Source organism: Lactuca virosa, chromosome 2 (genome assembly GCF_052849685.1).
Source record: "Lactuca virosa cultivar CGN04683 chromosome 2, Lactuca_virosa_CGN04683_v6, whole genome shotgun sequence".
NCBI lineage: Eukaryota > Viridiplantae > Streptophyta > Magnoliopsida > Asterales > Asteraceae > Lactuca > Lactuca virosa.
In genome coordinates, this window is record NC_136427.1 from 122672499 (window position 1) to 122685308 (window position 12810).

Consider the following 12810-nt stretch of genomic DNA (forward strand, 5'->3'; position numbering starts at 1 on the left):
GATCTAAGTTCCTCTTAACGTCTGAATCCATAAAGTCACTGACTTGGTGACTTTGCATGCCCCAAACAAGCCCAAACTCCAAAAGTTGTAATCTACTTCCATGAAAATGGTCTTAACTCTTGCATGAGCCCATTAAGACCACCAAGATGACAACTTTCTGTCTTAGGGAGTCATTTAGCACCAAGGGTGGCAACCCTTAGTCTAGGAATCGTGTTTGGACCATAAAGCTTCATCCTTGGGACCAAAAAGATCCAAAACTCCATCATAATAGATCTAAGCATTCAAGAGACAAGTTCCAGACTTTATACCTCAAGAAAGTCTGAAATGAAGCAATAACCCCAGATCTATATCTTCTCCTTTGATCCCCTACGTTGATATTCTCTTCACTTGCTTGGAAAATGGCTTTACTACTCCAAAATGCTCTCTAATGGCCTCCAAAGCTCCAAGGACACTCAAAGGTGGTTTAGGGTTTTGTGGTGGTTGTCTAAGGATGAGAGGGAGGCTGATATCTAGGGCATAATGTTCTTTATATAGTAACATACCCTAAAAAATTAGGGTTTAGTGACTCTGAGCGTAGGCTGGTCGTACTTCTCCTACGATGGGCGTACGCCCCTCCGCACCCGCGACCATTCTCATTTATACGCTGGGCGTACCCAGCCGGACACATGCATGCATCCCTTGCATGCATGGGACTTACTTGCCAAACATTTCCATTAGGGACCATTTATGCCAATAACTTCAAAGTGCTATAACTTCTTCGTTCCAAGTCCGTTTCCGACGAACTTTATATCCACGAAAAGGTGGTGGGAAACCCTACGCTCTTAGTCATGCCCCCAAGCCTAAAACCTTACGAATAAACCCGAGACCCATAAAAGACCGAATCGCCTCTACCCTTTGGCCTCCGATACCACAACCGAGTACTTTCAAAATTGGGTGTTACAGTTGTTATGGTTTTGTTAAGATATATAAGAAGACTTCCTTAATCACCATCTCTAAATATTATTAAAAGAGAACCTTTAATTCTAAATTGAAGAAATCAGGGCCGTTGATTGCATTTCAATCCTATATTTTCCACCATTGGATTATTTGCTGACATCATCTTTCTCAACCCCTTTATTTTTGTCCACAAATTTTATAAAACATATACTACGTTTTAAATTAGGAAGTCTATTAATGACAATTAAATCTCACCAAAAATAAAATGAATTAAATTAGAAATTCTATTAATGACAATTAAATCTCACCAAAAATAGAATGAATTAAATTAGGAATTTTATTAATTACAATTAAATCTCATCAAAAATAAAATGAAAAAATGTTTCGCCCCATCCCTCATTACCAGTACCCCTACCCTCTCTCCCTTTTTTCTTTACATAATTGTCACACCCCAAAACCAGAATAACGGAAACGTTCTGGGGTGGAGGACGTTATGTATAGCATCACAACCAATATATAATAGCAATCATAGCAACGTAACCATTACAGTGAATACTTAAATAAAAATGTTTACATCAATTTGGAACTTGTCTGAAACTTGTTGAATTACATCAAATAGTATGTAAAATATAATCATGAAACTCTTATTGCTCCAACTCCTCAAAAATCCAGCAGGTACCTGTCTACTGATTTCCTGAGAATACAAGCGGTTTGAAAAATATCAGCGTAAAGCTGGTGAGTTCATAAGCGGTAACTTGTAATGAAAACTTGCGGATGAGCTTGTAAAAGTGTTTGTATAGTTTCAAGAAAATCCGATATTTTCTTTAGTGAGAATGTAGTGTTTTCAATTATGTATAAAACCATGAATGTTTGTTACATGAAAACTGTACTGATGTGCGAAAATAATACTTCATGTGACTAGCTAATGCTAATCATGATGTATAAGTATTTCATACGTGAAACCATTGTATGTTCAGTTCTGTTTGAAAACCCTGAAAGTTCTCCAGTTGTAGTGTGTATTAGTTCTATTTAGTATAAATAAAACTGTTGATGAGTACCAATTTGTGAACTAAAGGTGATTTATACATAATGTGAGTCGTATAACCATGCTTGATTTGACTAGAGACCTTTCCAACGTTCCTCAGGCGTTGAGTTAAGTGATATTTATCACCCCAGGCATGCCTGCCTAACTGTAGCTAGCAGTTCAGGTGTGGGATTGTCAGTCCCGAATAGATCTATTCACAAATCTCACGCTCTCCCTCCAGGAGACTCTGGTTATACTATGATAGGATTTATCCCTGTACACCTAAGGGTACAGTATTGAAGTAGCGCCTCACAGTATCGTACAATCTAGTTTACATGTAGTGTTGTAGCGTTTTACCGTAGTGAAATCCGTATGTATATCGTTTGTAGTGATAATTACAGTTATGAATACCATGATAAGGTAGTGATGTAAACTGTAAACTATTTCTGTCTTAGTGCATATGTTTAGTAGTGAAAGTTTCTGTACTTGTTATGTTTAGAAAATCCCAAACTATACCGATTATAGTTTGCATGTATAGCGTAGTGAATATCGAGTTTGGAAAACTATGCAATTTTAGTGAAAATGTCCCTTATGCGCAACACAATACAAAAGGGTTAAAGTATGAGAAGTGTATGAGTTTTATACTTGTTAAAAGCTCTTTGTATTAATTTACAAAAGCATTTATGGTTTAGCTTGTATTCTCCCCCTGAAAACATTTTAAAAACCAGTAAAAGTGTAGGGGTATGAACTCACCTGTAGTGAGTAGCTTGGATGAAAGAGTGGTATAGGATGCTAGATGTCAAGTGGAGACTTGAGCACACACACGGATCCTAATAAGCATATAATGACACATTTGAATATAATTAGTGTTTATACAACTAATCATGTGAGTGAAACATCTTAGGGACTAGGAAACACTTATATAGAAGTGTTATAACCACAAAGGATTGCATCTAAGGAGTTTAAGGCCACACCATGGTGTTTACGGCCATGTGTTCACGGCCACAAGGAGTTTACAGCCACGAGTTCACGGCCACAAGGGTTTACAGCCATGAGTTCACGGCCTCATGAGTTTACGGCCGTAAACTCATGATGATTTGTGCTCAAAAGGTGTTTTAAGGTCTTACAATCCACAAGGAAGTGTTCTAGCCTTAAGTCCAAGCCTTAGGAAGAGTTATGACCACATTTGCACCTTTAATAAGGGTTTACGGCCAAGGGAGATACTCTTGGCCGTAAACACACGTTGATCATGGATATAGGATGATTTCAAGGTGCTAAGCATGAGTTCTTACTAGATATCAAGTATAGGGAAGTCATACTTACGATTTGAAGGCAAATGAGGGTGTTTTCGGCCCAAAACACCTAAGTGTTCTTGATGTTCTTGAGAATCTTTGAAGATCTAGACGCAAAGATGAAATCCATGGATGAAATCAATGGTGATTCATGGATAAGAGAAGTATTAACACTTAGAAGGAAGGATTTACTTACATTTTGAGGGTTTTTGAAGCAAAATCCTATGATACTTGAGAGAGTTTTCGAGTTCCAAGCCTTAGAAATAGAAAGAGTGCAGAAAATGGACCAAGCATCATACTTATAGGTTGGAGTTTACGGCCATCATGAGTTTACGGCCGTAAACTCATGGGTCCTGGCCGTAAACTCCTCATTTGAGGGTTTATGGCTAGATTGATGGTTTGGAACCTTAGTTGACCCACTCTAACACTTGATCCTTTGATACACTAAGCTTAGAATGCTCAAACAGACTCTAAACAGTGCTAAAAGTTAGTAGAAACAAGTCTGACTTTGATTGAAGTGAATGGTTTGTACAAGATAGAAATTTTGGGTTGTCACATCATCCCCCCGTTAGAGAGAATTTCGTCCCAAAATTCAAGACCAGAGATACAAATTATGGACTTGTAAAGAGATGTGGGTACTTTTGCTTCATAGAATTCTCGCGCTCCCAAGTGAATTCAGGACCTCGCTTGGCATTCCAGCGAACCTTCACTATCGGAATGCGACTTTGTTTCGTATGCTTGACTTCTCGGTCCATGATTTCAACAGGTTCTTCCACAAAGTGTAGACTCTCGTCCAAATCAATCTCGTCGAGAGAAATCAGAAGTGTCTCATCGGACAGACACTTATTTAGGTTCGACACGTGGAATACAGGATGGATGTTGCTGAGCTCTCGTGGTAACTGGAGTTCGTATGCTACGGGACCGATCCTAGCAAGGATCTCGAACGGTCCAATGTACCTGGGGTTTAGCTTTCCACGTTTTCCGAAACGTATCATGCCTTTCCAGGGTGAGACCTTCAGAAGGACGCGGTCACCAACCTGGAATTCCAAGGGTTTTCATCTCTTATCGGCGTAGCTCTTTTGTCTATCTCATGAGGCTTTCAGTCGTTCCCGAATTTGTATGATCTTTTCAGTTGTCTCTCGGATGATTTCAGGACCAGTGAGAGTACTGTCGGGGACTTGACCCCTGGCTAGCTGCGTGTCACCCACCTCAGCCCAGCACAGAGGGGATCTGCACTTTCGGCCATAGAGGGCTTCAAACGGCGCAACCTTGATGCTGGTATGGTAGCTGTTGTTGTAGGAAAACTCGACCAGAGGAAGATGAGCGTCCCATGACGTGTCGAAGTCAATAACACAGGCTCTCAACATATCTTCCAATGTCTGAATTGTTCTCTCACTCTGTCCATCTGTCTGTGGATGATAAGCCGTGCTCATATCCAACTTAGTTCCAAGAGCCTTCTACAGTGATTGCCAAAATCTCGAGGTAAACCTGCTATCTCGGTCGGAGATAATGGATACAGGTACCCCATGGAGGCGAACTATTTCTCGAATGTAGATCCGCGTGAGTCTCTCTATTTTGCAGTTTTCTTTGATGGGCAGGAAGTGGGCGGATTTAGTCAACCGATCGACAACTACCCAGATGGCGTCGTGCCCATTCGGAGATCTGGGTAAAAATCCATTGTTATCATTTCCCACTTCCACTCCGGTATCTCTGGCTGCTGAAGTAAACCTGAGGGCTTTTGATATTCCACCTTCACCTTGGCGCAAGTCAAGCACTTGCCCACGAAGGTTGCAATCTATGCTTTCATATTTGGCCACCAGTAGAGTTGTTTGAGATCTAGATACATCTTATCTGAGCCCGGGTGAACGAAGTATCTAGACTTGTGAGCTTCATTCATGACAACCTCCCTGTACCCTCCATACTTTGGGGTCCAGATCCGGTTCATGAAATAGTACACTCCGTCTCCCTTGATCTCTAAGTTCTTGTCCATTCCCCGCAAGGCTTCACCCGCCACTTTCTCTGGTTTCAAGGCTTCTAGCTGAACCTCTCTGATTTGCGCGGATAAATGGGAATGAATGGTCATCGTTAATGCTTTCACCTTTCGCCCTGAATACTCCTTCCGACTGAGGGCATCTGCTACTACATTGGCCTTGCCGGGATGGTAGCGAATTTCGCACTCGTAGTCACTGAGTAACTCTACCCATCTCCGCTGTCTCATGTTTAACTCCTTCTGATCAAAGATGTGCTGCAAGCTCTTATGATCGGTGAAAATAGTGCACTTGGTTCCATAGAGATGGTATCTCCAGATCTTTAATGCAAAGACTACTTCTCCCAACTCTAGATCATGAGTTGTATAATTGACCTCGTGTGTTTTCAACTGCCTCGAGGCATAGGCGATAACCTTGCCTCGTTGCATGAGTACACAGCCTAGGCCCTGGTTGGATGCATCACAGTAGACAACGAAGTCTTCCGTCCCTTCGGGCAAGGACAGGATAGGTGCGCTGCATAAGGCCTGCTTCAATGTTTGAAATGCAGTGTCTTGCTTGACTCTCCAACTAAAGGTTATACCTTTCTGTGTCAGGGTAGTTAAAGGCTTAGCGATCCTGGAGAAGTTCTGGATGAACCTGCGATAATAGCTCGCGAGACCCAAGAATTGCCGGATTTCTGTGGGTGTCTTTAGTGCAGACCAATTCTCAATCGCTTTGATCTTGGAAGGGTCCACGTGTATTCCTTCCTTGCTAATCACGTGACCGAGGAAATTTACCTTCCTGATCCAGAACTCACACTTCGAAAATTTCGCGTATAGCTTCTCTTACCTGCCTCAAGTGTTGTTTATGATCATCCTCACTCCGCGAATAGACAAGTATATCGTCGATGAACACGATTACGAACTTGTCTAGGAAAGGGCGGCACACCCGATTCATCAGGTCCATGAATACTGCCGGTGCGTTGGTCAGACCAAAGGGCATTACTACAAACTCGTAGTGTCCATAGCAAGTTCAGAATGCTGTTTTGGGCACATCATTCTCGTGAACCCGCAACTGATGGTACCCTGATCCTAGATCTATCTTCGAAAAATAGCTGGCTCCCTGAAGTTGGTCGAAGAGGTCGTCGATCCTGGGTAAGGGATAACGGTTCTTGATGGTCAGCTTGTTCAGCTCTCGGTAATCAATGCACATCCGAAAGGTTCCATCTTTCTTTTTCACGAATAAGATCGGAGCTCCCCAGGGTGAGGAACTCGACCTTATAAATCCCTTGCTGATCAGCTCATTGAGCTGGCTGGATAACTCTTGCATTTCTGCCGGTGCTAAACGATAAGGAGATTTAGCTACAGGAGTAGCTCCAGGGATCAAGTCGATACGAAACTCGACTTGGCGCTCGGGAGGAATTCCTGGAAGATCTTCGGGAAAGACATTAGGAAAGTTGCAGACTTCGGGGAGACTCCCGAGGTCTTTAACTTTTTGCGTCTCATCAACGACGTGAGCTAGGAATGCATGGCATTCCTTCCACAGATACTTTTGGGCCTTGATGCATGAAATGATATGAAGGTTCGAGCTAAGCTTATCCCCGTAAATCATGAGGGTTTCACCAGAGGGAAGATTGAGACGGACAGCTTTCTCGAAACAAAGAATATCAGCACGATTGATGCTCAACCAATCCATGCCGATAATGACATCGAAACTCTTGATGGATACCGGCATAAGATCGATAGGGAAAGAATAACCGTCTAGGGTAAGGGTACATCCTATGAATATGTCGTTAGCGCTCTCTTTCTTTCCGTTAGCCATCTTGACAGTGAAAGTTTCGGTTAAAGGTTGGGGTTCATGTTTGATCAGATGTTTGAATGCATGACTAACAAAACTCCTCTTCACACCAGAATCGAAAAGAATGCATGCATAAGAGTTGTCAAGGAGGAACGTACCCGTAACAATGATAGGATCAGCGACTGCTTCCTCCTGGCCCATCACCAGAACTCTTCCTGTATTGCCACCAGTTGTTGCCTTGGGGCAGTTTCTGTTGGATTAATGTCTAAGTCCATAACTATAATTGGTAAGACTTGACCCGACCCGGCATGGTCCATTTGGCTTGCATGGCATCGGGACAATTGGATAGACAAGATGAGGAAAAAGGATACTAGTGATTTATATTAATATATTATAATTTCTAATATATTAATATATAATCATATTATTTAATTAGTATTGATCAAGAATTAATTTATAATTAATTAAGTTATCAAAAGGAACTAATTAAATATGGACTCTAAGATATATGTGTGTGATGGGCCAAGTTCATTTAGGTTGGGCTAAGCTTTCATGGATAGTCCATGGAGTGTTTAACCCATGGATCATATGAAATGAAAGGTCATGGGTATTAGGGTTTAACCCTAATCTCCACACTATATAAAGATGTCCTTGGTTGGTGAAATGGGCACTAGTGTGTGTACACAAAAGGGCAAGGCCGATTTCACTAGAGAGAACCAAAGTATCCTTATTCTCAAGGTTATTCCAAGTGTTCATGGTGTTGTGTGAACCATTTGAGGTGTCACACTTGGGGCACTAGGCACTCAAGCTTTATGAAGACAAGTTACATAAAAAAGGTATGTATTCTATCTATTTTATTACCCAAGTATATGATATTTGTATGCTAGTATAGGGTAATATCTTGGAAACTTCATATTTGCATGTATAATAGAGAAAACATAGATCCAAGGTATTTAGGGTTGTATGTGCACCATAGGATGTTGTAGTATACTAAAACCCAACAGTGATATCAGAGCCATGGGTTGTTTTCTGTTATATTCATGCAAATGTTTGATTTTCAAAGTTGAAAAAAAAAAAGAAAAAAAAACATGAAGTTTGTCAAATTTTAAGATAATTACTTGTTTTGTGAAAAACTAATTATTTGTAAAATTTGAATCATTTGCTATAGGAGTTGAATTAGGTCAAATTTAGTAAAAGATAAAATGATATGATTATTTTATTAGTTTTAAAAGTTTAATCTAAATGTTTTAAGGAGTTACAAATTTTGTCATAAAATTTTGGAGCTCAAAAAGTTTTTTTAAAGTTGTGATCTTATATGTTTTGAAACCTCCATAAGTTATGGATATGAAAAGGTTTTTAAAAAAAAGTTTTGTTTTTATGGAGTTACAAAATTTGGTGTTAATGTTTTAAAGAATTCCATAACTTATTCTTAAGTTATGGAACATGAAAAGTTTCATCATAAAACAAGCATTTAACTCCATAAGTTATGGATTACCAAAAGTTCTATGTTTCCTTGATTTATGAGTTAGTTTAGATTAATGGAAAAAAATTTGTGTTTTAGTTGTTTTCAATCCTAATTAATCTAAAAGTTGTTCATAAAATGTGTTTTTTTTTGTAACTTGTCCTCAAGTTATATGAAAAGTCACATTTATGAATCTTAAAAAACTCATAAATATGCTTTAGGTTACAAAAAAAAATGAAGAGTCTTTTCTTATAAATAGTTTTTATGGCTCCATAACTTGTCCTCAAGTTATGGATGTCCAAGAGTCTCTTCATTAAAGGTTTTAAAGCTTTACTTAAAACTCATAAGTTGTGAAAAATCCAAGAGTTTTGAATAGTTTCAAAACTTGCCCTCAAGTTTTGGAATTTGAAAAGTTTTCACTAATGAATACTTTAATTCCAAGTTAAGCCCTTAGAATTTTAAAAGTTAAAATTCAACCCTTATACTTTATAATATTATAAGATAATAATATATATATGTGTATAAGAGCAAGTCAGTCTTAACATTAGTAGGCCTCATTCACGAAGCCGGTCTATAAGGGGGGTATAAGGTTATTGCCTATAAAATGGCAGCTTAATGGGTGTCCACTCTCACCCACCGCTTCCTTGACTGGTGGAGGGTCGTTAGCCGAACAGGTAGGACAAGGACTATAGTTCTCCCTTCATTAAAAGTATTAATGATAAATACTAAGTAACTAAACCTTTTATTAATTCCCAATCTTAGTTATTTAGGAAAATGTGAATTTGGTGCTAATCCATGAAATTACACTTTGCACTTTGTTTAAACCGTTAATGGAGCATGTGTGGTTAACCGGCACACTAACCTGGATTTAACAAAGTAGGCAAAGGGTAATTTAATATTTATCATAGTATCGGTGGAGCCCGTGTGGTTAACCGGCACATCGATTGAGGGGTAAAATTAAGGGTACCAAGTCAATTTGCATGGTTATTCACACCTTGTTTGTGATCCTCGGCATCCCAGTCACAAACTTGAGAGGGCACACTCGAGATTCAAACATGCCATTGAAAGTTCAATGTATCTCAAAAGATCTAGGAGTTTCAAATCCAATTAAAACTTAATTATATTTCGTTTTTCATGGTGGAAATTGGTAAATCGTCATTTACCTACCTTCAACTATTTTATAACTTGGATTACGGCATCCCTCTTCCAGTTATAAATAGGTTGTTGGGTCCTAGCCTTAATATTTCATATTGGGTGTTATATTAAGGACTTTAAATCAACTAAACTTGAATATCTCCCAAAAGATGTCTAGTTCAGACATCTATGATCTTCCCAAATCTCTTGGAACTTCACTTCCTCCACCTCCTCCAATTATATTCCCTAACCCACAAGTTCAAGGTCACTCAAGCCCTATTGGCAAGGCAAGGTCTAGGTGTGATCACATCTTGGAGATGAAGTCACATATTGACAAGCCGGGAGAGTTGGGTGTCAAAGTCTTGAGAAAGTTGGTGGTTCAATCACTTTCTAAGTCACATAGTGAGTTCCTTTGGGACTCCTATGAAACAGACTATGACAAGACCCTTAATGATCTTATCTATTTGCTTGGTACTGCTGAATCAGCTATGATTTGGAAGGCTAGTAAAGCAAATTTGATTAGAAGATCGACTTCCCAAAACTTTATGGACATTGACAATGATGACACTGGAAATCCAGAAAGAGCATTCTCCTCCCAATGGAAGGGATCGGCCATAGTCAACTCGGTTGACCAAATGGTAAAGAGAAAAGCTAAGTATGTGATAGTCCCATGTACCATTACCAAAGGGTCCATTTGTTAAAATTGCCAAAGGAAGGGACACTGTTTGCGAAACTGCCAAATTTACCTAAGGATGTTAAAGTCAATAAGTTTGACTCTACTTCAGGTAAAGTCCATTGTCTAACTTTGTTAAGCTCCTATTTGGAGATTCTTATTACATAATGTGACTGAGTCACATGGTGATGTTATAAGAATCAAAGAAAAGAGAGAAAGCTTAAAGGAAGTATATGCTGCTTCTGATCGCGAAGATGGACTTTGATCGCATCAGAATTTTGAAGCTGTTACTTAGGAGTTATGACACATTGCTTAGGAATATATAACAACAAGGTTTTCATATGGATTGTAAGGATAAGTTTTTCTGCAAAGTTTTTAAAATAAAAGGAAATTTTTGCTTTTATTTATTTTAAGTATCCTTACAATGGCATTTGTGAAAAAAAATTGTTGTTTATATGATTCCATTGCTAGTAATATAAGAAAATGGTTTTGATTCTTTCATTTGTGGTAGTGTCTAAATTTACCAAATAAAGAAAGTTTCTCATCACCCAAGTTTCAATTGGACCGAAACTTGGAATCATGCAAGTTGTATAGTATGATGAATGATAACTTTCAAGCATTGGAAAATTAAGACTTGTTCACATGGATGTGTGAATCAAGTAAAGGACTAAAGGGATCGAGTACACATTCTTGTGCACTGGTCAAGTCCACCACAAAGATCGATAAGACTATTCGTCATGATTTACTAAAGTTTAGAAAATATGGTTATACTTATAAGTTTAAGTATAATTCTGAAGCATTGGAAAAGTCTCGATGTATGGCAGAACGAATGAGAAGAATCAAATTAGGCAGAAAGATTAAAGTTTCTCAAATCTGAAAAGATGGGAGAGTACTTTAGTATCATGTTTTGTGATCATCTTAATGATTAAAGAACCACATCACAATTGGTCTTCTATGGACATCTTAGTACATTCTTATGACTAAGAAGAGGAGTCATGAATTGTTGAAATGGTTAAATCAAGAAGATGAGTCATACTTCGTTCCAAAACAATTCTTAGAGTCATACTCCAAGATTGTAACTTGAGTGACATATCTTAAAAAAAGGTTTAAAACATTTGTCAAATGTAAGAGTAAAAGTGTCCTACTCTTGTACATTTGAAATTGGTAAGTTGTGATGTTTTGGATAAAACAAATACCATCTAAGGCCAATTGTGTGAAGTGTTTGTCTTGATAAAGAATCCGCACTATCTCTTGAATATTTGGCAAGATAGTCTTATATGTCAAGAGGACAGTGAGAGTCTTAAAGATCCTAAAAAGAATTCTAAGAACTAATCAAGAATAAAACCTGAGGTTCTTCACTAGCACACGACTTGAGGTTTATAACCTATCGTGTTGACATATTCTGTGCCCATTCCAGTTAAAGTTGGCTTTGCATAGGAGTTATGAAAGTTCTCAATTGGTTGCATAACAACTTGGAAGCAATGGCAGGCCATGTACTGCCAGGTGGCAAGAAGTTAAGATTGCATAAGTTCAGTCCATATGAGTTTGGATTTGTCATTATCCTTGTCTTGTGACTATGATTTTGACGATTCACATGGATAAGAACACATACACCATAAAATCTAAGGGTCATAAGGTTTCTCTCCGATTCATGAAAATGATGGTGAGGATACACTTCCACCAAGTAGATTTGAAGCAGATGGCAAAAGGTCTAAACACTTTGAGACTATGATTACGGCATCCCTTTTCATAGTTCTGAAATTGTTTAGACACACATGCATGCTATCTAACGAAAGGTGTATGATTTTGATAAAGTTTTATCAAAGCATCTCGTATTAGAAATCTGAACTTTGGTAAGAAAGTCAATAAAGTATTGATTTCTAGAAGTCCAGCTGATTTCTGAGTACATGTCAAAGCTAGTGGGAGCATAAGTGTTATGCTAATAATCATCATGTTAGTGGGAGCATGATAATTATTGTTAGTGTTGCAAGTTAGCAATGTTAATTATAGAAAACAAAAGTTTCAATTCGTGAGGCTGCAGGGATTGAAAAAGTTGTTTTGCTATAATTAAGGGAGAGGATATACTTCATTTCAGTTCTAAAGGATTAGATTGAGACCTTAATCATCTTTAGTCAAGAATATATATATATGAATTTCATGTTGGATTGGTTCAACTTAAGGAAATTCTATATATTGCATTCTCAAAATTCGATTATGATTACGACATCCCTCTTCATAGTCAAATTTTAAAAACATGGCAAATAAAAATATTGTAGCAAAAGACTGGTCTAGAATCATGTCTTTATGTGAGACATCATGAATCGTGTACCATTTGCTTTGGGTACAGGATCGATTGCATGTGCTATAATATTTGTCATTTCTAAATTTTTCCAAATGCCCAGAGGCATTAAGAAGGGAAAAGGTCTAGAATTGGATATGACTAAAATGATTAAGCAATTGTCGAGGACAATCTGAGGTTTACCAAAGATTGGTTGCTCAGAGACAGTTGGAAGTATAGTGCTAAT